Genomic DNA, 27,152 nt, shown 5'->3' with positions numbered 1-27,152 from the left:
GTAGAGTTAATGTAATATAGAAAAATAAAAATGTTAAATAATTACAGTGGCGAGAAATAGTTTGTGAACCCTTTAGGATTTTCATATATTTCAAAAGGTAACATTTTATTAGATCTTAATCTACTGTAATTTTTAATAAAAGATACAGATAACCTGATCAAACAAATGACACAGAAACATGGTACTTTTTTAATATTTATGTATTCACAAATGAATTAACATTCAATATCCATGTGTGAAAAAGTACATGTATGTGAATGTTCAGATTCAGTGCCTGGTGGCACCCCCTTGAGCTATGACTTCAACTATGCATTTACTGTAACTCCTAGTCAGTCTCTCACATCGGTTTTGAGGAATTTTGGCCCATTTCTCCTTACAGAACTGCTTCAACTCAGTGGCAATTGAGGGCTTTCTTGCATGGACAGCTCACTTCAGCTTTTCCCACAACATTTTGATGGCGTTTAGGTCCGGACTTTGACTAGGCCAATCTAAAATGCAGAGTTTCTTCTTCAGCTATTCTTTCGTAGGTCTGCTTGTATGTTTAGGATCATTGTCTTTGTACGTGACCCAGTTTCGGTTCAGTCTCAATTCACAGCCTGACATTTTCCTATAGAATCTTCTGATAAAATTCAGAATTCATGGTTGTGTCAATGATGGCAAGTTGTCCAGTTCGTGAGCCATAAATGCAGCCCCAAACCATTATACTCCCACCATCATGTTTGACGGTTGCGATGAGGTTCTTCTGTTCGAACGCAGTGTTTGGTTTTCGCTAAACATAATGTTTCTCACTGAGGCCAAAAAGTTCTACCTTTGACTCGTCTGTTCAGAAAACATTGTTTCAGAAGTCTTGTGAATCATCTATGTGCTTTTTGGCGTACTTCAGACGAGCAGCAATGTTCTTTTTAGAGAGCAGTGGTTTCATCCTGACTATCCTTCCATGAACACCACTCTTGTTCTGTCTTTTCTGATAGTCGTGTCATGAACACTCCCATTAGCCAAGGCGAAATGTGGCCTGCAGATCTTTGGATGTTACTCTGGGGTTCTTTATGACTTCCTGGAAGATTTTCCAGTTTGTTCTTGTAGAGATTCTGGTAGGATGACCACTCCTGGGTAGAATAGCTGTGGTCTTGTCTGACAGTGGATTGGTGGAGCCCCAAATCCTTACAAATGGTTATGTAACCCTTTCTGGACTGATGAGCATCAATAACTGCTTTTCTGCGGTCAGAGATTTCTTTTGATAATGGCATGACGTGTTTCCACACACCTGTGTGGTGAAGACCAAACTCACAAAGTTTCTGATATTTACTGTGTATAGGGTGGGGCCTCTCAAACTCACCCCTGTATATCTACCTAATTATTTAAACACCTGATTCTAATTATGCCAATTAATCTAGCTCAGGGGAGCGCAATCTTTTTTCCCTGCTCCTCCCTGCTGCTGTTCTGCTCTCTGTGTGACCCCCTCCCTCATCCTTTCCGTTGTTCCCAGCGTCTCTGCGGCTCTGCATCATTTGACGCCGCATTGCCATGGCGATGTGTCTCCAGATGCCGGCTGAACCACGGTAGATTAGATTAATATATAGAAGTCAGATAGGTAGAGAAAAATACTTTATTGGTTCATACAAAAAGCGAACCCCTAAAGAGGTAGGGGAAACACAATGCGTTTCACGCACCATGATGAAGCACTATAGGCGTGAAAAGCATTGTGCTTTTCCCCTACCTATTTAGGGGTTCGTTTTTTGTATGACCCAATAAAGTCTTTTTTATGAGGTGGCCCCTCTGGATTCTTATTTCGTTGGATACTGCTCCGTTGTTTTCTATCCTTGTTCCAGCACAGGATAAAACCTAAAATTAATAACTAATCTTTCGGGATTTTGAAGCATTTTTATATATTGTAATTCTATCAAGAATAATTTATCCCAGGAAGAGAAAAGGTCACTTAAAGAACTACAGGATTTATAGGAGTGGATATTCATCAGACAAGCGGATAAGGGCGGAAGTATTGTATCTCTGAGGCCCTTAGACTGGTGTCTGATGTTGATTTCTGCTCCACACTCTCTACTGATCTGACTTCTATATATTAATCTATTCTTTGTTTCCTTCTTAATTATGCTCTCAATAATAAAATAATTACAAACAATGAATTTAGTTTCTTTATCTTCCTAGTCCTCGTATACCTATTTTGTAACACCCCTAAGGTGCACAACAGCCTCTCAAATCCCCCAGTAGGCCTATCATCTCTTGGGTAGAATTCATGACATCAGGGTTGTCGAGGTATGTAGAGCACTTTTTTTTAAAACCTACATTTTATTGGGTTTCCAAATTATAATTGGGCAGGAGGGAAGTGGTACAGAAAATAAGAAAGGGGAGGGAAGGTGGGGGATTGGGGTGTAAGAGATGTGTGCAGAGATATGCAATGGAGGCTTTATTGCGCCTGTTCCTTTAAACACTACAAACACCAATCATCAAAAAAAAACCTACTCCACTTTGTAGAAATCACTACACATTTTACTACAACCCTATCTTACTGGGTGGGCAGCTAAGCTGCTTACCAAAAAAAAGAATATAATGTATATATATATATATATATATATATATATATATATATATATATATATATATATATATATATATATATATATATATATCAGGTAATAAAGAACCATAGGCACTCCATCTGAATAGAAAGAATGAGTGCAAATCCTGTAAAAATAAATAGGCAATATGATACCGCACGTGGACGAATATCAGAGGCAGCACTCCAAATGAATATCAAAAATCATGTATTGTTCAACAAGACATCATATCCAACGTTTCGGTCCTCAAACGGGACCTTTGTCAAGGTGATGATCACCTTGACAAAGGTCCCGTTTGAGGACCGAAACGTTGGATATGATGTCTTGTTGAACAATACATGATTTTTGATATTCATTTGGAGTGCTGCCTCTGATATTCGTCCACGTGCGGTATCGTATTGCCTATATTTTTTTTATATATATATATATATATATATATATATATATATATATACACAGTGTTCGACAAATCACCCAAAAATCTACTCGCCGAACAAAAAATCTACTCGCCACCTAGCCCTGCCCCTAGCCCCACCCCTAGCCCTGCCGCTAACCCCACCCCTAGCCCTGCCGCTAGCCCCACCCCTAGCCCTGCCCCTCGCCCCACCCCCAACCCCGCTTTAAAAAAAAAATGAATACATTCCTAGTAAGAACAACATTCGTTTTTGACATTAGTGCCTGGACGCCCCCGCGTCACAATATCTAAAGCAGCAATCCCGCCTGGGATCTTACCTGATCCGCAGTCCCTCAATGTCCAGGTACCCTCATTCCCGCAATAGAAAAAAGAAATAAGGTAGCGCTAATTCCTATAGAAAAAATGCTGGCTGCCTATGATATAACTCTGACCCCTGGTCAGACGGATAGATAGGAAAAAAAGTGTTAAATCTCTGGCGCTCGGCACTAAATTCAAACTGTATATATAAATAATAATAATATACAACCAGATTCAATGGTGTGGCCCGTCCAATGAGGTGCTCCATGTGGGGATGATTAAACATGGAAAGAGAATAAAAGAGAAATCATAGCATAACACTGCAAGTAAAAAAACAGTGGCAGACCTAACATGAAACAAAAACATACACATATAACAGATGCTGAGAACAACAGATGACAGTTAATAATAATAAAAAAAAACATTTTATAAAACACATCAATGGTATAAAACATATGAAAAAAAGGTCCCAAATGGACACTCAGACTGTGGCTAAAATACCTGCTTACCGAAGGCAAGGAGGTATCAGGCGGTGGATAAATCAAAGAGTATCCCCTCTTATGGACAAACAGCTCCAAGCTCTGGCGTCTGCTTCCACAGCAGATGTATTTCACACACAGGCTCAAGACCTTAAGAATAAATTTATTGATAGAAAGTATTCATCTAAAGAACTGGACCGAATTATATCAGAAGTTGAATCAGTAGATCGAACGACTCTTTTACAATATAAAAAAAACAAAACAGAAACTATATCTAGCATACCATTCATCACGCAATATAATCAAATGGCCCCTAGTATAAAAAGAATTCTTCGCAAACACTGGCTGATTTTAAGAAAAGATAAAGACCTGGCCGAAATATTACCCACTAACCCTAAAATCATATTAACGAAAGCACCTAATATAGGCCAAAAGTTGGCCCCTAGCTGTCCTTTGAGGCGAAAAAATCATCAAACTAGAAATGGTATTAAAGGATACTATACGTGTAATACATGCACAGGTTGTAAATATAGCGCAAAGAATTTCTCTTTTGCCTCTACCAAAACATCTAAGACATATATTATCAAACAACATATCACATGCAATAGCACCAATGTTATTTATCTCCTTGAATGTCCTTGCGGTCTGCAGTATGTGGGGATGACCACCAGGTCCATTAAACGCTGCCTATACGAACACATCTACAACATCTCAAAGGGCTTGATCGCACATAGTGTGTCTAACCATTTTCTCCAGGTGCACAACAAAGATCCAAAGGGCCTCAAATGTGTGGCCATAGAGGCCCTCACCCCCAATTGGCGAGGAGGTAACATCAAAGGTTTGTTAGGAAGAAGAGAATCTTTTTGGATCTATGAGCTCCAGACCCTAGCACCGTCTGGACTAAATATAGAATTTGATCTTAAGGCATTCCTTCTGGACAAATGAGATAGATTTGGGGTATACATTTTAGTATTCACCACTATCTATATCTAGTCGACACACTTGTCATAGTTCCTTGGGGCTGCAATCTCTGTGGCTCCAGTTGGTCAGCTTATCATTGTACGGTATCACATATGTATTATTTTATTTTATTATATTATTATATATTTATACATTTATATTAGTACATTCATCACTTCTTCACACAGTAATATTTATTATATTTTCAAATACACATAGTTTATCATGCACATCACATTTAGTCCACAACATATACTGTAGGTTAAATTATTTTATCACTAATATCACATACTCACTAAGGTTCTCTGCAGTTGCGGCTGCATTACCATTGTAGATAAGTATTGAGTATTTTTATAATACTTTCACGGCATGATATTGCCATATTAATCATCATGCACACTTAGTTTATTATGCACAATATATTCATTTTGCAACACATTAGTCAGACTATTGACCTTAAATCACTTATTGATCTAAGGTCCATTACAGGTATTGCTGCACTATACCAATAGGTATTAAATATTGTATACTATATCCACGGCACAAACTGGGTTTATGCATATGATTTTTACGTTGTATATGCCGGTATTCGGAACCCTTATGCTCAGCATATTTCTCATGACAGTCAATAAGTGGACTCATATGGTTTTTATACTGTCACTCAGTCACTCAGTCACAATTTAGATGATGGTGTTATCCATTAGAGCAGCATTAGAGGTCTAAAAATTGATGATGTGCAAATGTATAACTATCACTGTTATCTATGTCAACAACAATAGTTACTTATTTACGTTCTATTTGCTTTATTTGTTTTATTTGTTAACTGTTTGTGTATATTGTTTGTTTTTGTCTTGCTGAGACTTCAAGTCCATGGGCGCACCAACTGCACATGACCAATCATCTGAATAGGTGCACTTCACCTTTAAATCGGAATTATATATACTGGGACACACAGGGACTTAATTATTACTCTTTGCACCCCTGAGGAAGGAAGCCACAACTTCCAAAACGCGTAGGGTGGTCCTGCGTGACACTCTACATTTTATATCCACTTGATATCCCCGTTGGAGGCTAATCGCTACAGCCTGACATTCAGAACGGTAGCGAATCTGCTACCATTTGTTGCATCTCTCGGCGGAGCTTGTGCCAGACGAATCTGCGGCCACGACCTCACAGCTGCCACTTCGCATTCGCAGACCGGACCGGAGACGGAAGCGAACGCCACAGACTGGAGAGGTCTGTCCCCGCGGAAGCACCACGCCTAGAAGCAGACGCCAGAGCTTGGAGCTGTTTGTCCATAAGAGGGGATACTCTTTGATTTATCCACCGCCTGATACCTCCTTGCCTTCGGTAAGCAGGCATTTTAGCCACAGTCTGAGTGTCCATTTGGGACCTTTTTTTCATATGTTTTATACCATTGATGTGTTTTATTAAAAAATTTTTTATAATTATTAACTGTCACCTGTTGTTCTCAGCATCTGTTATATGTGTATGTGTTTGTTTCATGTTAGGTCTGTCACTGTTTTACTTGCAATGTTATGCTATGATTTTTCTTTTATTATCTTTCCATGTTTAATCATCCCCACGTGGAGCACCTCATTGGACGGGCCACACCATTGAATCTGGTTGTATATTATTATTTATATATACAGTTTGTATTTAGTGCCGAGCGCCAGAGATATAACACCTTTTTTCCTCTGATTCCCGCAATGTTATACATTGGAGGGGATGTGTTCCCTACCTGTCTTCTGGTTTAGGGGGGATTCCGATGTCTTCCGTGTGAAGCTCGAGAGTTAGATCTACAGTAGAAGAAAGCAGTATAGGTTATTTCGGTGTAGGTATAGGGCAGTTAAGATATATACGGTAAATAAGAGATCCAGAGTGTGAGAGAGAGAGTGTGGGTGAGAGAGAGACAGACAGACAGACAGAGAGAGAGAGAGAGACACACACACACACACACACACACACACAGAGCGGCACACACACACACACACAGAGACACAGAGAGAGAGAGAGAGACACAGAGAGAGAGACACACACACACAGAGAGAGAGAGACACAGAGAGAAAGAGAGAGACACAGAGAGAGAGAGAGAGAGAGAGAGAGAGAGACACAGAGAGAGACACAAACGCACACAGAGAGAGAGACACACACACACACAGAGAGAGAGAGAGAAACACACACATACACACAGAGAGAGAGAGAGAGACACAGAGAGAGAGAGAGAGAGAGAGAGAGAGAGAGAGAGAGAGAGAGAGAGAGAGAGAGAGAGAGAGAGAGAGAGAGAGAGAGAGAGAGAGAGAGAGAGAGAGAGAGAGAGAGAGAGAGAGAGAGAGGTGAGGGTGATACAGGGAGAGGGTGACACAAGGAGAAGGAGAGGGAGACACAGGGAGAGGGTGAAAGGGTGACACACACACTCACTCACAGACACACACATTCACTCACAGACACACACACTCACAGACACACAGACACACACAGAGACACTAACACTCAGACACAGCACACTCAGACACGCACACTCAGACACGCACATTTAGACACGCACACTCAGACACACACACTCAGACACACACACACACACTCACAGACACTCACTCACAGACACTCACCTACAGACACTCCCCCACATACACTCACTCACATACACTCACTCACAGACACACACACGCAGTCACTCAGTCTGTCACTCACACACACACACCCGCAAGGTAAGGGGTCGCACATGGCAGCAGTGGGGCCTCCGCATGACAGTGGGCCCTCCACACGGCAGGAGGGGTCGCACATGGCAGCGGGGGCCTCCGCACGGCAGCAGGGCCCTCCACACGGCAGGAGGGTCTCTGCAAGGGGCCGCCCCCCACCAAGAGTCGGACAACACCGCAGCACACCCCCCCCCCCGAAGTGGCCGGCGCCGCAGCACGCCCCCCAAAGTAGACGCTGACTCCGCGGCACCCCCCCCAAAGCAGCCGACACCGCAGCAAGCTCCCCCCGAAGCAGCCGACGCTGATGCTGCAGCAAGCATCCCAGAAGCGGATGCTGACTCTGCAGCACGCCCCCCCCGAAGCGGAAGCGGACCCCCTTCAGTGGCGGACACCCCCGGGCAGCAAGCGGGGATCGGGGGCAGAGGGGGGGAGATCAGGGGCAGGAGGGGTAGAAGATCAGGGGCAGGATGGGGAGAAGATCAGGGGCAGGAGGGGGAGGAGATCAGGGGAAGGGGCTAACCCAGAGCTGCCTGCTGGCCCTCTTCCCTGCGTTAACCCAATCAGGGAGGGGGATTATCTATTTATTTAAAAAAAAAAAATTGGCGCGAGCAGAGGAATTCATAGAGCCGCAGCACGGCTCGCCAGCGGCCTAAATCCACATGCCACGGGCGTGTGGTTATAATTATTTGTCAAACACTGTATATATATATAAACATCCAAAAGTCCAAAAAGAAAGTCTTATCTGTATCTGGGGTTTCTGTAGGGGAAGGCCTCTCTGTTCTCCTTTGTCTTCATCCTTGTGTGCTATGGCACTCTCTAGAGGTCTTATCCCCTTTGTCTTGCTGTCCTTCTGTGTGCATCAAGACATCTTCTTTTCCTTAATTTAGCCCAGGTGTGGGCTAAGGAATCTCTTTCCTGTTAGAAACAGGAGCTTTTTCTAAGAGACTCAATTGGCCCGGTGGAGTCCGGTTAATTACCTGCTGCACTAAACTAGATCCCTGCTGGATTTTAGAGTGTGTTTCTTCAACAGGGATAAGACCCTGTTACACGGAGTAATAATTTCCACATGGTATTTTATTTGACAAACATGTTTAATATCATACAGCGTTATAGTTCCAAAAATAGTACTTAAATCAACCAATACCTCCTTAGTGTTATCGTCCAGCTATCGGATCTGATTTTGTTCCCAACAGGTCACCCAGGGGTCCCAGATTGTCAGGTGTCTGTTGTATCTACTACAGTAGATAGTTTTTCCATGACATTATATAGTTTTTCTTGTGTGTAACTACTGTGATAGTCGGGGGTCAGTTTGTTTCCAGTGTCTTGCAATCACTGCTTTAGCTGTCGATAGAATCTGAGTTATCAAAAGATCTATATTTCTTACCAGATCCTCCACCGGCCCCTGTATAAGCACAATTTCCAAGTTCCATGGCAGATCTAGTCCCGTTTCTTTTTTGATCAATCTTCTGACCTTATCCCAGAATAATACAATCTTACCAACCTCCTTCTCCCCACACCGGGCAGCAGTTGTGGAGGGCACCTGCTGCGATCCCCCACCCCTGTGTGTGTCTGAGTGTGTGTGTGTCTGTGTGTGTGTCTGAGTGTGTGTGTGTGTCAGAGAGAGATTGTGTTTGTGTGTGTGTGTGTCAGAGAGAGAGAGTGTGTCCGTGTCAGAGAGAGATTGTGTGTGTCAGAGAGAGAGTGTGTGTGTCAAAGAGAGTGTGTGTGACTGAGAGAGAGTGTGCGTGTGTCATAGAGAGAGAGAGAGTGTCAGAGAGAGAGTGTGTGTGTCAGAGAGAGAGTGTGTGTCTCAGAGAGAGAGAGTGTGTGTGTCAGAGAGTGTGTGTGTGTCAGAGAGAGAGTGTGTGTGTCAGAGAGAGAGAGAGAGTGTGTGTCAGAGAGAGTGAGTGTGTGTCAGAGAGAGTGAGTGTGTGTCAGAGAGAGTGAGTGTGTGTCTGAGAGAGAGAGTGTGTGTGTCTGAGAGAGAGAGAGTGTGTGTCTGTTGAGTGTGTCAGAGAGAGAGAGTATGTGTCTGTCAGAGAGAGAGAGTGTGTGTGTCAGAGAGAGAGTGTGTGTGTCAGAGAGAGAGTGTGTGTGTCAGAGAGAGAGTGTGTGTGTCAGAGAGAGAGAGAGTGTGTGTGTCAGAAAGAGAGAGTGTGTATGTCAGAGAGAGTGTGTGTATCAGAGAGAGAGTGTGTGTGTGTGTCAGAGAGAGAGAGAGAGAGTGTGTGTGTCAGAGAGAGAGTGTGTGTGTCAGAGAGAGAGTGTGTGTGTCAGAGAGAGAGTGTGTGTGTCAGAGAGAGAGAGTGTGTGTGTGTCTGAGAGAGAGAGAGAGAGTGTGTGTGTCTGAGAGAGAGTGTGTGTGTGTCAGAGAGAGAGAGAGAGAGAGTGTGTATGTGTGTCAGAGAGTGTGTGTGTCAGAGAGAGTGTGTGTGTCAGAGAGAGTGTGTGTGTAAGAGAGAGTGCATGTGTGTCAGAGAGAGTGTGTGTGTCAGAGAGAGTGTGTGTGTGTCAGAGAGAGTGTGTGTGTGTCAGAGAGAGTGTTTGTGTGTCAGAGAGTGTGTGTGTCAGAGAGTGTGTGTTTGTGTCAGAGAGAGTGTGTGTGTCAGAGAGAGAGTGTGCATGTCTGAGAGAGAGTGTGCGTGTCTGAGAGAGAGTGTGCATGTCTGAGAGAGTGTGTGTGTCTGAGAGAGAGAGTGTGTGAGAGAGAGAGTGTTTGTGTCTGAGAGAGAGTGTGTCTGAGAGAGTGTGTTTGTCTTAGAGAGAGAGTGTGTGTGTGTGTCAGCGAGAGAGTGTGTGTGTCAGAGAGAGTGTGTGTCAGAGAAAGAGAGTGTGTGTGTCAGAGAGAGAGTGTGTGTGTCAGAGAGAGTGTGTGTGTCAGAGAGAGAGAGTGTGTGTCTGAGAGAGAGTGTGTGTCAGAGAGAGAGAGTGTGTCAGAGAGAGAGTGTGTTTCAGAGAGTGAGTGTGTTTCAGAGAGTGAGTGTGTGTCAGAGAGTGTGAGTGTGTGTCAGACAGAGTGAGTGTGTGTCAGAGAGAGTGAGTGTGTGCCTGAGAGAGAGCATGGGTCTGAGAGAGAGAGTGTGTGTCTGAGAGAGAGAGTGTGTGTGTGTCAGAGAGAGAGTGTGTGTGTCAGAGAGAGAGAGAGAGTGTGTGTCAGAGAGAGTGAGTGTGTGTCAGAGAGAGTGAGTGTGTGTCAGAGAGAGTGAGTGTGTGTCAGAGAGAGTGAGTGTGTGTCTGAGAGAGAGAGTGTGTGTGTCTGAGAGAGAGAGAGTGTGTGTCTGTTGAGTGTGTCAGAGAGAGAGAGTATGTGTCTGTCAGAGAGAGAGAGTGTGTGTGTCAGAGAGAGAGTGTGTGTGTCAGAGAGAGAGTGTGTGTGTCAGAGAGAGAGTGTGTGTGTCAGAGAGAGAGAGAGTGTGTGTGTCAGAAAGAGAGAGTGTGTATGTCAGAGAGAGTGTGTGTATCAGAGAGAGAGTGTGTGTGTGTCAGAGAGAGAGAGTGTTTGTGTGTCTGAGAGAGAGAGAGAGAGTGTGTGTGTCTGAGAGAGAGTGTGTGTGTGTCAGAGAGAGAGAGAGAGAGTGTGTATGTGTGTCAGAGAGTGTGTGTGTCAGAGAGAGTGTGTGTGTCAGAGAGAGTGTGTGTGTAAGAGAGAGTGCATGTGTGTCAGAGAGAGTGTGTGTGTCAGAGAGAGTGTGTGTGTGTCAGAGAGAGTGTGTGTGTGTCAGAGAGAGTGTTTGTGTGTCAGAGAGTGTGTGTGTCAGAGAGTGTGTGTTTGTGTCAGAGAGAGTGTGTGTGTCAGAGAGAGAGTGTGCATGTCTGAGAGAGAGTGTGCGTGTCTGAGAGAGAGTGTGCATGTCTGAGAGAGTGTGTGTGTCTGAGAGAGAGAGTGTGTGAGAGAGAGAGTGTTTGTGTCTGAGAGAGAGTGTGTCTGAGAGAGTGTGTTTGTCTTAGAGAGAGAGTGTGTGTGTGTGTCAGCGAGAGAGTGTGTGTGTCAGAGAGAGAGTGTGTGTGTCAGAGAGAGTGTGTGTCAGAGAAAGAGAGTGTGTGTGTCAGAGAGAGAGTGTGTGTGTCAGAGAGAGTGTGTGTGTCAGAGAGAGAGAGTGTGTGCCTGAGAGAGAGCATGGGTCTGAGAGAGAGAGTGTGTGTCTGAGAGAGAGAGTGTGTGTCTGTCAGAGAGAGAGAATTTGTGTGTCAGAGAGAGAGAGTGTGTATGTCAGAGAGAGAGAATGTGTGTGTCAGAGAGAGAGAGTGTGTGTATGTCAGAGAGTGTGTGTGTGTGTCAGAGAGAGAGAGAGTGTGTGTGTGTCAGAGAGAGAGTGTGTGTGTCAGAGAGAGAGAGAGAGTGTGTGTCAGAGAGAGTGAGTGTGTGTCAGAGAGAGTGAGTGTGTGTCAGAGAGAGTGAGTGTGTGTCTGAGAGAGAGAGTGTGTGTGTCTGAGAGAGAGAGAGTGTGTGTCTGTTGAGTGTGTCAGAGAGAGAGAGTATGTGTCTGTCAGAGAGAGAGAGTGTGTGTGTCAGAGAGAGAGTGTGTGTGTCAGAGAGAGAGTGTGTGTGTCAGAGAGAGAGTGTGTGTGTCAGAGAGAGAGAGAGTGTGTGTGTCAGAAAGAGAGAGTGTGTATGTCAGAGAGAGTGTGTGTATCAGAGAGAGAGTGTGTGTGTGTCAGAGAGAGAGAGTGTGTGTGTGTCTGAGAGAGAGAGAGAGAGTGTGTGTGTCTGAGAGAGAGAGTGTGTGTGTGTCAGAGAGAGAGAGAGAGAGTGTGTATGTGTGTCAGAGAGTGTGTGTGTCAGAGAGAGTGTGTGTGTCAGAGAGAGTGTGTGTGTAAGAGAGAGTGCATGTGTGTCAGAGAGAGTGTGTGTGTCAGAGAGAGTGTGTGTGTGTCAGAGAGAGTGTGTGTGTGTCAGAGAGAGTGTTTGTGTGTCAGAGAGTGTGTGTGTCAGAGAGTGTGTGTTTGTGTCAGAGAGAGTGTGTGTGTCAGAGAGAGAGTGTGCATGTCTGAGAGAGAGTGTGCGTGTCTGAGAGAGAGTGTGCATGTCTGAGAGAGTGTGTGTGTCTGAGAGAGAGAGTGTGTGAGAGAGAGAGTGTTTGTGTCTGAGAGAGAGTGTGTCTGAGAGAGTGTGTTTGTCTTAGAGAGAGAGTGTGTGTGTGTGTCAGCGAGAGAGTGTGTGTGTCAGAGAGAGAGTGTGTGTGTCAGAGAGAGTGTGTGTCAGAGAAAGAGAGTGTGTGTGTCAGAGAGAGAGTGTGTGTGTCAGAGAGAGTGTGTGTGTCAGAGAGAGAGAGTGTGTGTCTGAGAGAGAGTGTGTGTCAGAGAGAGAGAGTGTGTCAGAGAGAGAGTGTGTTTCAGAGAGTGAGTGTGTTTCAGAGAGTGAGTGTGTGTCAGAGAGTGTGAGTGTGTGTCAGACAGAGTGAGTGTGTGTCAGAGAGAGTGAGTGTGTGCCTGAGAGAGAGCATGGGTCTGAGAGAGAGAGTGTGTGTCTGAGAGAGAGAGTGTGTGTCTGTCAGAGAGAGAGAATTTGTGTGTCAGAGAGAGAGAGTGTGTATGTCAGAGAGAGAGAATGTGTGTGTCAGAGAGAGAGAGTGTGTGTATGTCAGAGAGAGAGAGTGTGTGTGTCTGAGAGAGAGAGTGTGTGCATGTCTGAGAGAGAGTGTGTGTGTCTGAGAGAGAGTGTTTGTGTCTGAGAGAGAGTGTTTGTGTCTGAGAGAGAGAGTGTGTGTCTGAGAGAGTGTGTGTGTCAGAGAGAGAGAGTGTTTGTGTGTGAGAGAGAGAGTGTTTGTGTCTGAGAGAGAGTGTTTATGAGAGAGTGTGTTTGTCTGAGAGAGAGAGTGTGTGTGTGTGTCAGCGAGAGAGTGTGTGTGTCAGAGTGAGAGTGTGTGTGTCAGAGAGAGTGTGTGTCAGAGAAAGAGAGTGTGTGTGTCAGAGAGAGAGTGTGTGTGTCAGAGAGAGAGTGTGTGTGTCAGAGAGAGAGTGTGTGTGTCAGAGAGAGAGAGAGTGTGTGTCTGAGAGAGAGTGTGTGCCAGAGAGAGAGAGTGTGTCAGAGAGAGAGTGTGTTTCAAGAGTGAGTGTGTTTCAGAGAGTGAGTGTGTGTCAGAGAGTGTGAGTGTGTGTCAGACAAAGTGAGTGTGTGTCAGAGAGAGTGAGTGTGTGCCTGAGAGAGAGCATGGGTCTGAGAGAGAGAGTGTGTGTCTGAGAGAGAGAGTGTGTGTCTGTCAGAGAGAGAGAATTTGTGTGTCAGAGAGAGTGTGTGTGTCAGAGAGAGAGAGAGAGAGAGTGTGTGTGTGTGTGTCAGAGAGAGAGAGAGTGTGTGTGTCAGAGAGAGAGTGTGTGTGTCAGAGAGAGAGAGTGTGTATGTCAGAGAGAGAGAATGTGTGTGTCAGAAAGAGAGAGAGTGTGTGTATGTCAGAGAGAGAGAGTGTGTGTGTCTGAGAGAGAGAGTGTGTGTGTCAGAGAGAGAGTGTGTGTGTCTGAGAGAGAGAGAGTGTGTGTCTGAGAGTGTGTCTGAGAGTGTGTCTGAGATTGGGTCTGAGAGTGGGTCTGAGAGGGGTTCTGAGAGTGGGTCTGAGAGTCTGAGAGTCTGCGAGTGGTTCTGAGAGTCTGAGAGTGGGTCTGAGAGTCTGAGAGTGGGTCTGAGAGTCTGAGAGTGGGTCTGAGAGTCTGAGAGTGGGTCTGAGAGTCTGAGTGTGAGTCTGAGAGTCTGAGTATGGGTCTGAGAGTCTGAGTGTGGGTCTTAGAGTCTGAGTGTGGGTCTGAGAGTCTGAGTGTGGGTCTGGGAGTGGGTCTGAGAGTCTGATTTCCCTCCCCCCTGCCCGGTGTGTGTCTGTCTGTGTGTGTGTGTCTGTGTGTGTGTGTGTGTGTGTGTGTGTGTGTGTGTGTGTGTGTGTGTGTGTGTGTGTGTGTGTGTGTGTGTGTGTGTGTGTGTGTGTGTGTGTGTGTGTGTGTGTGTGTGTGTGTGTGTGTGTGTCTGTGTGTGTGTCTGTGTGTGTGTCTGTGTGTCTGTGTCGTGTAGACACCTGTGTGTGTAGACACCAACCCACAGTCAGTCATAGTCAGTCATAGTCACCCACCACCCAAGAGTCAGTCAGTCACCCAAAGAGAAGCAGTTCCAGCCATCACATTAGTGGTGAGTTAATTAAATGTTTGATCAAATATAGCAGGCTAATTTTAAGTTGATAATTTTGTATGGCCCTCAAATGATTTTCTAAATATCAAAATGGTCTTTGGCAGAAAAAAGGTTCCCCACCCCTGATGTAAAGCCTGAGGTGTGAACGGTGGCTGATGACTAGAGTATAAGGCTTTTATACCTTTGATAAACCTGTAAACCCATTCTATTCAGAACCCTATACATAAATGGCCACGCGACCCTGTCAAATGCTTTCTCAGCGTCTAGCCGCAATATCAGAGTTGACCTTTGGTTTGTGATGCGGTTATGTATAATATTGTAAAACATACTGGACACCTAACAAGCTCCTATTGAACCCCCAAAATAACCACAACATATATATAAGCATATGAGTGTCACAGAGGAGTGCTACTGAGCATGGCAATATATATTTAAAATCAGAGACAGAACATAAAACACAGACAGAGCTCAGTTTTTAGCACATCCAGTGAAACTCATACACGGTACAGTGCCTAAATATATATGTATAAATATCAAGTAAAATGGTCTTTTAGTTTAACATTTTTGGCCAAAATTGTTGTAAGCCCCTGAGCCAACTGCACTGCAGACCCCAATTCAGGGGTCCCTAACGCTAATATAAATTCTTAATGACCTGTGTAGTAACAGGAAGAATGATTTATAGTAAATCTGTCAATATTAGTTGCAAAGTTCTAAGTCAGATAATATTGACAGATTTACTATAAATCATTCTTCCTGTTACTACACAGGTCATTAAGAATTTATATTAGCATTAGTTGGGCGAGCAGTTGGCTCAGGGGCTTACAACAATTTTGGCCAAAAATGTTAAACTAAAAGACCATTTTACTTGATATTTATACATATATATTTAGGCACTGTACCGTGTATGAGTTTCACTGGATGTGCTAAAAACTGAGCTCTGTCTGTGTTTTATGTTCTGTCTCTGATTTTAAATATATATTGCCATGCTCAGTAGCACTCCTCTGTGACACTCATATGCTTATATATATGTTGTGGTTATTTTGGGGGTTCAATAGGAGCTTGTTAGGTGTCCAGTATGTTTTACAATTGTTGTTCAGCTAGTCTTGGCTGTTTGGAGGGTGGCAACCTCCTACCTAATTGTAGCTCACCCCCTCCCACATTTAAATGGTTAAGGGCTCACTCCATAGCATCTTCCACTCAGGGGAACTTGCTGGCTTGCAGTATGGTTGTGACAACTCTAATACAGAGTGCTTTTCCTGGTAATGTACAGGTTATTAAAAGCTTCAATCAGACTTAGAAATTTGAAACTAATATTGACAGATTTACTATAAATCATTCTTCCTGTTACTACACAGGTCATTAAGAATTTATATTAGCGTTAGGGACCCCTGAATTGTGGTCTGCCGTGCAGTTGGCTCAGGGGCTTACAACAATTTTGGCCAAAAATATTAAACTAAAAGACCATTGCACTTGATATATATATATATACATATATATTTAGGCACTGTACCGTGTATGAGTTTCACTGGATGTGCTAAAAACTGAGCTCTGTCTGTGTTTTATGTTCTGTCTCTGATTTTAAATATGTATAATATTGATAACCCTATGGATGTTGTCGGAGGCTTGCATTCTGGGGTAAAACCCACCTGGTCTGGGTGGACTGGTGAGTTCAAGACCTTGTTTAGGCGTGTTGCCCGTCCGTGTTTATAAGTGATATGGGCCAATAGCTTGGGCATAATGAGGGGTCTATCCCTTCTTTCGGAATAACTATTATCAAAGCCTCGAGCATTTCACTTGGCATTGCTTACCCTTTCAGTATTTTATTAAACCATCTGACTAGGTATGGTTTAAGTATAGTCTCAAACTTTTTGTAATACAGGTTTGAAAACCCATCTGCGTCTGGGCCTTTGGAATTTTTAAGGTTTTTGATTGTCACTGATACTTCTTCAGTCGTTATGGGGTCGCCTAGTACAGTATGTTGATGACTCCACTATCTAATTTGGGGAGTCTGCAAAGTTTCTAGGTATTCGTCTATTTTTATCCCTAGATCTGGGCCCTCCTGTTCTGACTTGTTCCGATTGTATAGGTTGTTATTATAGCTTACAAATTCTTTGTTCCTTTCTGAGGGGTTGTAGGTTAGGACATCTTGACCTGTACTCATCTGCCTTCTTACCGTTTCCATAGAATAGCTGGTTGGTCCAACGCATTGCTTTTTCGGTATCTTCTATCATTCCATTTTTAAGTTCCAATCTAACTTTGTCTATTTTAGTCCTAGTTATGGATGACGGGTTTCCTTGGAATGCCTCTTCATTTTTCCTTAGATTGTCATTTAAACTTTCTATCCTCTTTTGCTTTTCTTTTTTCCCATGTGAAGCTATGCTAATGATGTAGCCTCTGGTAGCCTCTGGTCTTGCGGTTCATAAGCATCCACGCGTCTACTGCACCATGGCATTCTCTATCAGATTTTTTTCAAGGCCTTAGAATTTATTAGTTGTGAGTGTTGCTCTTTTTGGGGACCTCTCACTCTGTCCCTGGCACCGTCTAGTATGGGGTTTAGGTCACCGCCTATTATCAAATGGTCACTTCTAAACTGGGCTATACTGATGCAGCGGCCGTTATTCGAACACTTCACGCGTCATGTACATCGGAATCCCGATTTGAAACCGCGGGATGAATTCCAGCCTTCCCGCACTAAAATGGGAGCGCGGCGAGTGCAGAAAAACAAATTTTAGTTTTCTGGCTTTTAAAAACTTGAAATTGACACCGTAGCACAGTACACATTACAATTCATCCATTTTATTGCAAACGAAGAAACAGAATCCATGAAATTCAAACAAAACATCCGCGATAAGTGCGGGTGCCTGGGGCGATTGGCCACGTTCATGCTGTGTGGGGATCAGCAGAGAACTCAAAATCGGCGCCGTGATGTGTTCGAATAACGGCCGCTGCATCAGTAGTTTGAAAGGCCTCATTTAAGAAATGTTCCTGATTTTCATTAGGGGCGTACATACTAACTCCACTGTACCCAGTTTACCAATGCCAATTAGCAATCTTCCAGTCTTGTCCCTTTTTACTTTTTCCATTGCAAAAGGCACACTTGTAATGAATTTGACTGCTACTCCAGCCTTTTTGTTTCTCGCTGGGGAGTGAAACATTTGGGAGAAAGATTTCTATTTCAGGTGGTTAATATCCTCTCTGTTTAAGTGTATTTCCTGTATTATATAAATGTCGCTGTAACAGAAGACTTATCCCTGTTCACAAATGTGCCTCTAATCCAGCATTGTGGTGGTTAACTGCTGGTAGGCAATTAACTAACACTACCTGGCTGATTACAGGTGTTAGAAAAAGTCTGCCTCTGAGACAGGAAGAGAGATTCCTTAGTCCACAACTGGGCTGAACCAAGGAAGGACAGATGTTTTGAGCGGCAAGCTGACAACAAGACAAAGGGGATAAGATTCTAAACCTGGAGCCTGACATTGCCTTAGCACACAAGGGTGCGGTTCCAAGAGAGCAGAGAAGCCTCCCCTACAGCAACCCAGCTAACAGATAAGACTTTTCTTATAAGACTATTATCTATGTCTATCTATATATATAAATGTCTCTATGATTTGGGCTGGTGAATCGCTGGGCTAACCAAGCAGTTAAAGAGAACTGGATCACATGTGTATATATACTCCAGAGTGGAGCGGATTTTGTTTGCTGATTTACATGTTTGCTGTGTTTAAAGCAACAGGAGCAATAAAGCCTTATTTTAATTTCACCTTAAAACAGTCTCCATTGCGTACCTCTGAACACGTCTCTTACAGTCGCCCTGTTTAGCCTTAAAATCTCTGAACATTAATTTCTTTTCATAGGGGAGTTTAGGCCCTTTACGTTCTTGGTAATTATTTTTAGGTTGTCAGCCATTTATTCATTTGAGTTATTTTGGTTTAGCTGTGACGCCTGGATATAGCATAAGTACTTTATGGTTCTTCCGAGTTCTACTCCGTATTATGGGGCTCAAGTTGACTTCTCTGCTTTTTAAAGTGTTCCTGACTTGGAAAGATGGGTGGACACATGGGGTAGTGGGGATATAACAGGGGAAAAAACAAAAAGGGTCTTAACTTGGAGTTGGATGGGGCCCTTCCACATTTTGGGCCTTTGACTCTGCTTGTGGGGTATGTGTATTGTGCAGAGTCTAATGGTGTCTTCGGGGTGCACCATGGTACCTGATGCCTTCTGTCCATGTTTCACCTGCTCGCGACTCTTCAGATTTTGCGCGGTTGTTGTTTGTGTCTTACGTCAATAGTCGTGGATCCTAGGGGAAGTACCCTAAACTTATAACTTACAAACAGAATCATTGATTAGACATAAACAGTTTATACATTGATTAAACAAATAGTTTATACATTGATTAAACAAGCTATCTACTATGTTTTTAAACTATTTTTCAGAGTCTCAAGTTGCTGAGTTACTGCTACACCTTTGCCTACCGGTCTCTTCTCGCTCGTTTAACTTATTGCAGAAGTGGTGGTCATGACCAATGACCTGATTCCCCGTGGAACATGGTCAACCACAATTTTCTTACTAACTATTATTTAAAATTTCAAGTACAATTATATAAGTAGGCTTAAATATGTATATCAACAACTGCCTTTCCAACTATCAACACATCTAGCAAAGTAGGAGACTGTCCTGCGCTCAAGCCATCATCCAGCACTGATGGTGTCAGTGTAAGTCACATGAAAGAGACAGGGAATGGCAAAAGACCAAAAAGGAGGCCAGAGCTTGATAAGGTTAAACTTACCCATGAGAAGCTCACTTCAGACCTCGGTCCTATCTTCCTCTGTGCTCTGATCCAGGCGTGCAGCCTTCGGTGTGTATAGCAGGCAGGAGAAGAAATCCGGCGCCACAGCCAGTGACTGAATCGGAGGCACTTCCGGTTTGAGTAACAAATCTTTATTGAGCGCACAATAAAACACAGGCTACAACTAAGGCGGGGGAGACTGTGGTGTAGCCTGTGTTCTATTGTGCGCTCAATAAAGATTTGTTACTCAAACCGGAAGTGCCTCCGATTCAGTCACTGGCTGTGGCGCCGGATTTCTTCTCCTGCCTACTGTATCAACACATCTAGTACTATTTCCAAACAAAAAGTCTGTAATGTTTAATAGTCCTCAGGAGGATGTATATATATATATATATATATAAATGTAACCATGCTGTAAAATGGACTACAGTCATCTCTCCTGCTGACAGTAAGGCCTGGAAAGTTATGGGCATGCCAGCAGTAATTATGGAGGTTTGCCATCACACCCTGGTGAGGTGCCCTATGTATGGATGGGAGTGGCCACATACTCTGAATCCATAATTAGTGATGTCAGAGTTGTGCCTGCCCCCAGAGCATACATAAGGCACAGCACTGCTCAAAAGTTAGGAGTTCAGTAGAGTTGGTTGTAGATGTTGAAGTAAGGAGCAAGTCTGCGTACAGACATGGGAGGAGGCGGCTCACTAGACTGTGACCAGGGACCTGGCACAGGGAATATCTCCCTGAGGGGAGATAGGGAATCCACCAGATTGGGAAGAGATACCTTTCAAAGGGAAGTGCGGTGAGCATGAGCGGCTGAGCACAACCGCTGTGAGGGGCAGCTGCCCCACCTCACCTCAATAAAGATGATCTTGTTCGATCATACCCTTGTGTGTAAGTGTGGAGTGATTACACAGAGGGGTGCACCACAGAGGAGTTCCTCACCAGGACCATCCACAATCGGACGCTGGGATCCTGATGAGGTGGAGGCGCTGCACTGGATCTAGGTAGGACTCAAGCACACTACCTCAGCTGCCTGTCTAGGTTGGCAATCCCCACACAACATCATGCGGGAGACTCAGGAGTCCTGTTGCCAACAGGTGCACCACCAGACACTACACTGTAATGGTAGACCACATAGGCCAATAGACCACAGGGGCCAATGTGAGATTAGGTGGGTCAGGCTAGGCCAGAAAACCTGTTACATATATATATATATATATATATATATTTTTTTTTTTCTGGGGGGGGGGGGGCAGATGTCCATTATATCTCCCAGTCGCGGTTCAGTTAGCCATGGATCTTCAACTAACTCAACTCGAGGTCTCTGCGACTTTTTGGATCTTCTCTATTTCAATACAGGTAATGGTTTAAGTTAGATCTGATTTCAGTTGGATGAATTCGAGGGCCCAGTGTCTTTCATGTCTTTCTTATTTTTTGACGAGCCTCTATTCCATTCCTCCCACTGCGGTAGGGAACCGGAACCTTTGAATAGTCCCAGTGGGGGCTCCATATCGAGGGATGCCATGAATTCCTCTCATAGGGGACTGCTTTCTCGTGTGAGTTGCCTGTAGACGGAATGGGAACCCCAGCAGTATCTGATCCCATTATTCCTCAGGAAGCTTTTTATCCCTTTGAGTTCTCTTCTTTTTGCCAGTGTTGCTGGGGCCAAATCTGTAAATATCTGGATGTCAGTTTCCGCGAAGCGGATCTTGTTCAGGTCCCTGGTTTTGTTGAGGATCTACTCCTTACTCGAATAGTAGTGTAGCCTAGTTATTATGTCTGTGGGGCCTCTCCCTTCGTAGTCATTTGGCCTCAAAGCTCTGTGGGCTCTATCTATCTTAAGCTTGTCATTGGTTGCCTCTGGAAGGATGTTTTGAAAGAGCCTGTGAAGGTAGGGTCTAATCTTGTCTGGCGTAACTGTCTCTGGGACATTTCTTACCCTGATGTTGTTCCTCCGAGATCTGTTCTCAGCCTCCTCCTTGGCTACCTGCATTCAGGCCATTTGGTCTCTAAGTTGAGCTATGTCTGAGTCCATCTTGATCTGCCATTCTGTGACAGCTTCCATGGCTTCTTCTAATGCAGTTGTCCTCACCTTCACCGTAGTGATTTCCAATCTAATGCCCCTCACTGCATTTTGTAGCTTCTTGTGGAAGGTTTGTTTAATCTCTTTCACCCAGGCCTTTACGTCACTTCTAATGCTTGAGCCCTGTTCTGGCTCAGATTCTGAGCCAGCCTCCTCATGTTCTCTCGTCGCATCTTCACCTTTTTTTCTGGCGGTAGCAGTTTTGTATTCTTCTATTCAAGAATGATGACACCTCTGGTTTTTGTATTTTCCTGGGCGCTATTTCGCTATATTTCAATATCTAGTTACCGTTCGTTCTTTCTCTCTTGCTTTTCCTCTCCTCGCCTCTGTCTCCCCTTCCACACATTAAACAGCTGGGATATTTCTTAACTTCTGTAGCTTATCTTGTCTCGTCAATGCTCTGGACTTGTTTCATAGTACTCTATGGCACCTCGCTTGCACCCCTTTCACTGGACATATTTTACTGCTTTATAAAACTGTCTGTTGTTCGCGGCTGGTTTCTCTTGCTCCCTCCCTCCACTGGGCCCCTCTTTCTACCCCTGAAGGACCTGTCGGGGGGGTCTACTCACTGGGCATGGGTAAAGCAACCTCCGCCTGCGTTAGCCGTCCTCTTCTCACTGCGCTCAGTCCCCTCCCCCCAGTGCAATGTCTTTTTATTGGGTTAGTGCTCAGGAGGAGAACAGGACACCCCAGGTCTGGAGGTGGGGCCTGACTTCCCTCTCAGACTCCTGTGGCAATCTTCTAAGATTTTTTTCCCCCTTTATGGTTGACTCCCCACAGCCTGCCACACCTCTATCTCTGATCCCTGCTCATGTGTGTGCCAGGGGGTAGGTCAGACAATTTCAGCTCCCTTGCAGGACCTCCGTTATCCCCCCCTAAAGAGTTGCGGTGCTATCTTGTTTGTCAGCCGACCCCCCTTGCCAGGCCCGGGTAACCCAGCTCACCTACACCTCCAGTGATCTGCTCACTCCTGATGCCACTGGGGATCGGACCCTCCCACAGTGCCAGGCCCGAGAGGGCGCCTGGGGACATGGCAGGTGACCTGCTCCCTCGCGGGACCTCTGCTATTCTCCCTCTACTGAACCTCTGCGGCCTTCTTGCCTGAGTGCTGGCCGACACCCGTCTGCTCTGCCTCTCCTTGCGTCCGGACACCCCTGCTCACCGGCATCTCTGGCGAGTCTCCTCAGTGTCGCCATGCTCCTTCCAGTGCCGCTGCACCAGCTCCGATCCCGGCAGCCTTGAAGACCACTGTTTACAACCATATGTGGTCTGCTTACGGTCTAACTTGAGGGACACACATCATGTCATCTACCTAAACTCCTCCATTAAATCGAAATCCACAGACAGGTGGGGCATCTGTATTGTTCAGTCTCTATACACTTGTACAGAACAAATCAAGGGACTCAGAGTTATAGAGTACTTCTTGGAAAAAAATCCAGGAGGTAAAAATTGGAGCACAGCAATGGCAAAAATGTGGGGCTACACACCAAAAGCTATATTAAAAACACCTTTATTACCGTGGTGACAACATGGAGAACAGGTCAATCACTCTGGAAGGCTTGTTAGGGTGAGGAGACAGTCTGCGACCGCCAGGTTGGCAAAATCCTCACACTTGGACTGAAATTTCATTTTCTATCGAACTTTGTGACACAGTATTTTAGGATCTTGCACTTTCAGTGGATAAGGACCCTATCATCAATTAAAAACTCAATTTTTAGGATGTTGCTGTTAACAGCTATCACCACAAACAAATGGCTTAAGAACATTCCCGTGAGCCAATTTGATAGACTTAGGAGGAATTGCTCATATGATTACATATTTAAATCCCAGTCATAACGATTAATAGATAACTTGGCCCAGAAGGGCTATGATTAAGAATTAATCTGTGTAATTGTGAAAGGGATTCTCACACATAGCCCCTTATTCTGTAAAGTGTGATAAGTGCAGATGCCGTACGTCTGCATGAAATCCCCATTGACTTTAATAGGGCTTTCCCTGCTATAGAACATAATCTGCGCTTATCACACTTTACAGAATAAGGTCATAGTGTTCCTAGACACTTTCTATTTAGTCATTCAAAAGATACAGCTAGTCTCAATATTATGGGACTTGAGCACATCCCTACATCCAGATTAGGAGGGAAGGTCACTCTACATTAGAGAATTATTCTAGATCTACAATATGGGGACCCTTACACCATCTCGTCTTAATGAGTATATAGATACAAGCATATTGGTTTAGTTATTTTTTTTTAAGTGTTATTCTTTGCTGGGTTTACTTTTTCTGTTCTGGACTCATCATTTTTATTGGAGATTCAAAGTTCATTCATTTATAATAATTTTTTATCAAGTGCTTTATAGTTTAATTAAAACTTGAGATATTCATATCTATTGCATATATGGTTATTCGATACAAATATTTCATTAATATATATATTATTCTATATTACATTAACTCTACCATTTATTCCTCTGTTTAAATTATATTCTATTGTTGTTTTTATATATTATAATAATTGGTTGTTATTTGCTTATGGTTTAATTTGTTTATATGGTTATTTAGTTTCAATAGTATGCTGCTATCTGACTGTTTGATTAAATTTAGTGACTGCTTGGGGTCTGTGTTTATTGTTGCTTAGCAACAGTGGGTATTTAAACTCACGTACCTGGCAACCAATCATCAATTTGAAGCTGCAATTAAGTTGCTCTTTACCACAAGATCATCTGCTTTGGAAATCGTTATTAAGATCTATATTGAGCTACACTTCCTATCATTGGGACTAGTTTGCATGACTTAATTTATAATAATCAAAGTGTTTATTGTGATTTACATTCACACTTTTTCACTGATACAGGCATACCCCGCATTAGCGTACGCAATGGGACCGAAGCATGTATGTAAAGTGAAAATGTACTTATCGATGCATGTACTGTACTGCTATCGTCACATACGTGCATAACTGATGTAAATAACGCATTTGTAACAGGCTCTATAGTCTACCCGCTTGTGCACAGCTTCGGTACAGGTAGGGAGCTGGTATTGCTGTTCAGGACGTGACGACAGGCACATGCGTGAGATGCAGTTTGCCTATTGGGCGATATGTACTTACTCGCGAGTGTACTTAAAGTGAGTGTCCTTAAACCGGGGTATGCGTGTATTTCACTTTTGTATAATATATGTTTACCCCACCATTTTTCCCAATTCACACCCCATATTTTTCACATACCGTATATAGATTTTTAGTGCTACCCCATTTCCTTTTTAGTGCGCACTGTATGTGCGCATCTGTGCATATACGTGCATACACATACACATACACCAAAACGTAAAGGGAGCGGTGGTAATGACCATGTAAAAGAAACAAATCACACAGTGCATTTTCTTTTACATGGTCATTACCACCACCATCTTATGTTTTGGAGAAAAACGTTTGTCAAGACACCTGGAATATTCTTTTTAAGTGTTGAGTGGAGGTTTTTACCTCTTCAGTTTATTTATTCAATTGTTCTAATATTTTAGTGTTGTAGATATTTATCACATCAACACTTACTATTATAATTCACTTATACAGCACCTGTGTGTTAAGATGCATTTGTATTTCACTGGGAGGCTATGAGAGGTTTTGGAGTGCCATTCATTGTTTTGTTATACATACATACATACATACATACATACATACATACATACATACATACATACATACAGTATATGGGAAATAGGTGTGCAAAACTATTTAGACCTCATTTTCAATAAGTGTAGGATATATTTTTACTGTAATTTGCTGAAAGTCAATTAGCTGTTCACACTTCACACTTACTGGATATAAATTATCATGGACAGCATAAAGCCAAGTTCTGATTATGTACTGAACTCTAAACCTTCTCTAGAGTAAAAACTGTAATGGAGCTCTATAATATTTACACATGTTGTCATCTAAAGCCCACTGCAAATGCCTTTCAACCTTTACTAAGTACAAACTGAAAAGCCAATAACCAGATACTGCAGATACTACCAATATAGGGGTAAGAGTGTTCTCAAAAACAACATATTACACCAGTTATTTTAACAGCTTAAATCTCAAATGCACTCCTGGTCCGTTAGATATGTGAAAAATCTGTTTCCTATAATCAAAGTTATCCATTTTATTAGTGTGTGTCATTGTATTAATAAAAATTCACCTCCCCCCACCCCACAAAAAAGAAGATAATTAAAGTTTTATTGCTCATTAATAATACATCAATATACATGCATAGTATACATTGTACATTGAAACATGACCTAAAGGCTAATTTTGAAATAGATAGATATACTGTAGTTATGGTTGCACTCACATATAGTAGGGAAACTTGACTAGGTGCATTGTAATAATAAAGAGAGGTACAAGTATATAAAGTAAACTCAAAAACTCACATGACAGATGAATGACCAGAAAGGATTTATTAACAATCAATGATCTGGTCCCTTCAAGAACTGTTCTCTCATCTTGACGAACCAATGATTCCCTCTCTCTCCACCATGCCACCCACTGGAGCGCACATTCAGCGTAAGATACGCATGCTGGCTGAGTGATCGTGAGAATATAGAGTGAGGAAACGCTGATCAGGACTGTGGGAAAGCTGAGTCTGCAGCTCGACTGAGTCCAAGAACCCGTGTAGGATCCATGACGAGTAGGAGTGCTAGAATTTTAGACTTCGGAGATTGTACCATGCCCAAAAGAACTTGGAATATGTGAGTGAGACCATTGGATGGTACTAACATATTTTACACTTTTGAAACATGTTGCACTTTTGGTTCTCCTTTTTTCTTCTCATCCCTTTTCTTATTTTTTTGGTCTCTGTTTTATGTTTTGTGAATTTATCTATTTATTTTTCCTTACATTAGTGAGTAGCGCACTACTTTGGAACTTTATATGATATATTGAGTTGCCTCTAGTGAAGGGTTCATTTGCATTGCTACACCAGCTGTGTATTATTTGTTGCCTGTACATTTATGTCATCAGCTCATAGCATTTCATGACAATGGTCATTATATCTATATCATTTTATTATAATTAGTTATTTATTAGTAGCTTGTTGCACATTTATACTTTGGTACTGATTAGAGTAACGCTACAAATAGTTTATTTAGTTATTGCAACCTCAGTACCTGGAAGATCATTGCAGAGGCCTTCATCCAGCAATGGATCAACAAGGGCTGAAGATGGTGATAATGATGTGTATACACACACACCTCAAGGATGTGCAGAAAAGTTTGAATTTCAAAAATATTGGGGAGGGCAGATGTGGGGAGTATACACCGCCATGCATGAGATCTAGATCCTGGACAAGTACAAATAGTTCGGTCCGGTTCCAGGGTCAGGGCAGCAGAGTACTCAAGATCACAGTTCCCAGGTCAGGGCAAGGCAGTGTAGTCGGGGTCAAGGTTCCGCAGTCTGGGCAGGGGATTCAGTCACATGATAAAAACAGTGATAGAATATGCAACAAAGTGCAAGATAGGGTGACGCAGTGATAAAGGCAATATAGCCGTGAAAATATAAAGTAAATACAAGTGAATTGTGAACAAAATGCAGCTCAAAATGCTTAAAGTGGATGGTCTGTAGATTCCACTTCTATTGTAGAGTGTCTCGAGAAATCAGGGGAGCGCAGATTTCAATATGCAATAGATAAGAAAGGCCCACAATAGTGCAAATAAAGTTAAATCAAACAATGTGATATGGATATATCAGGTGAATGAAGACTCATGTGGC

This window comes from Ascaphus truei, chromosome 3, assembly GCF_040206685.1.
Source record: "Ascaphus truei isolate aAscTru1 chromosome 3, aAscTru1.hap1, whole genome shotgun sequence".
Classification (NCBI taxonomy): domain Eukaryota; kingdom Metazoa; phylum Chordata; class Amphibia; order Anura; family Ascaphidae; genus Ascaphus; species Ascaphus truei.
This window is presented reverse-complemented; position numbering follows the sequence as displayed.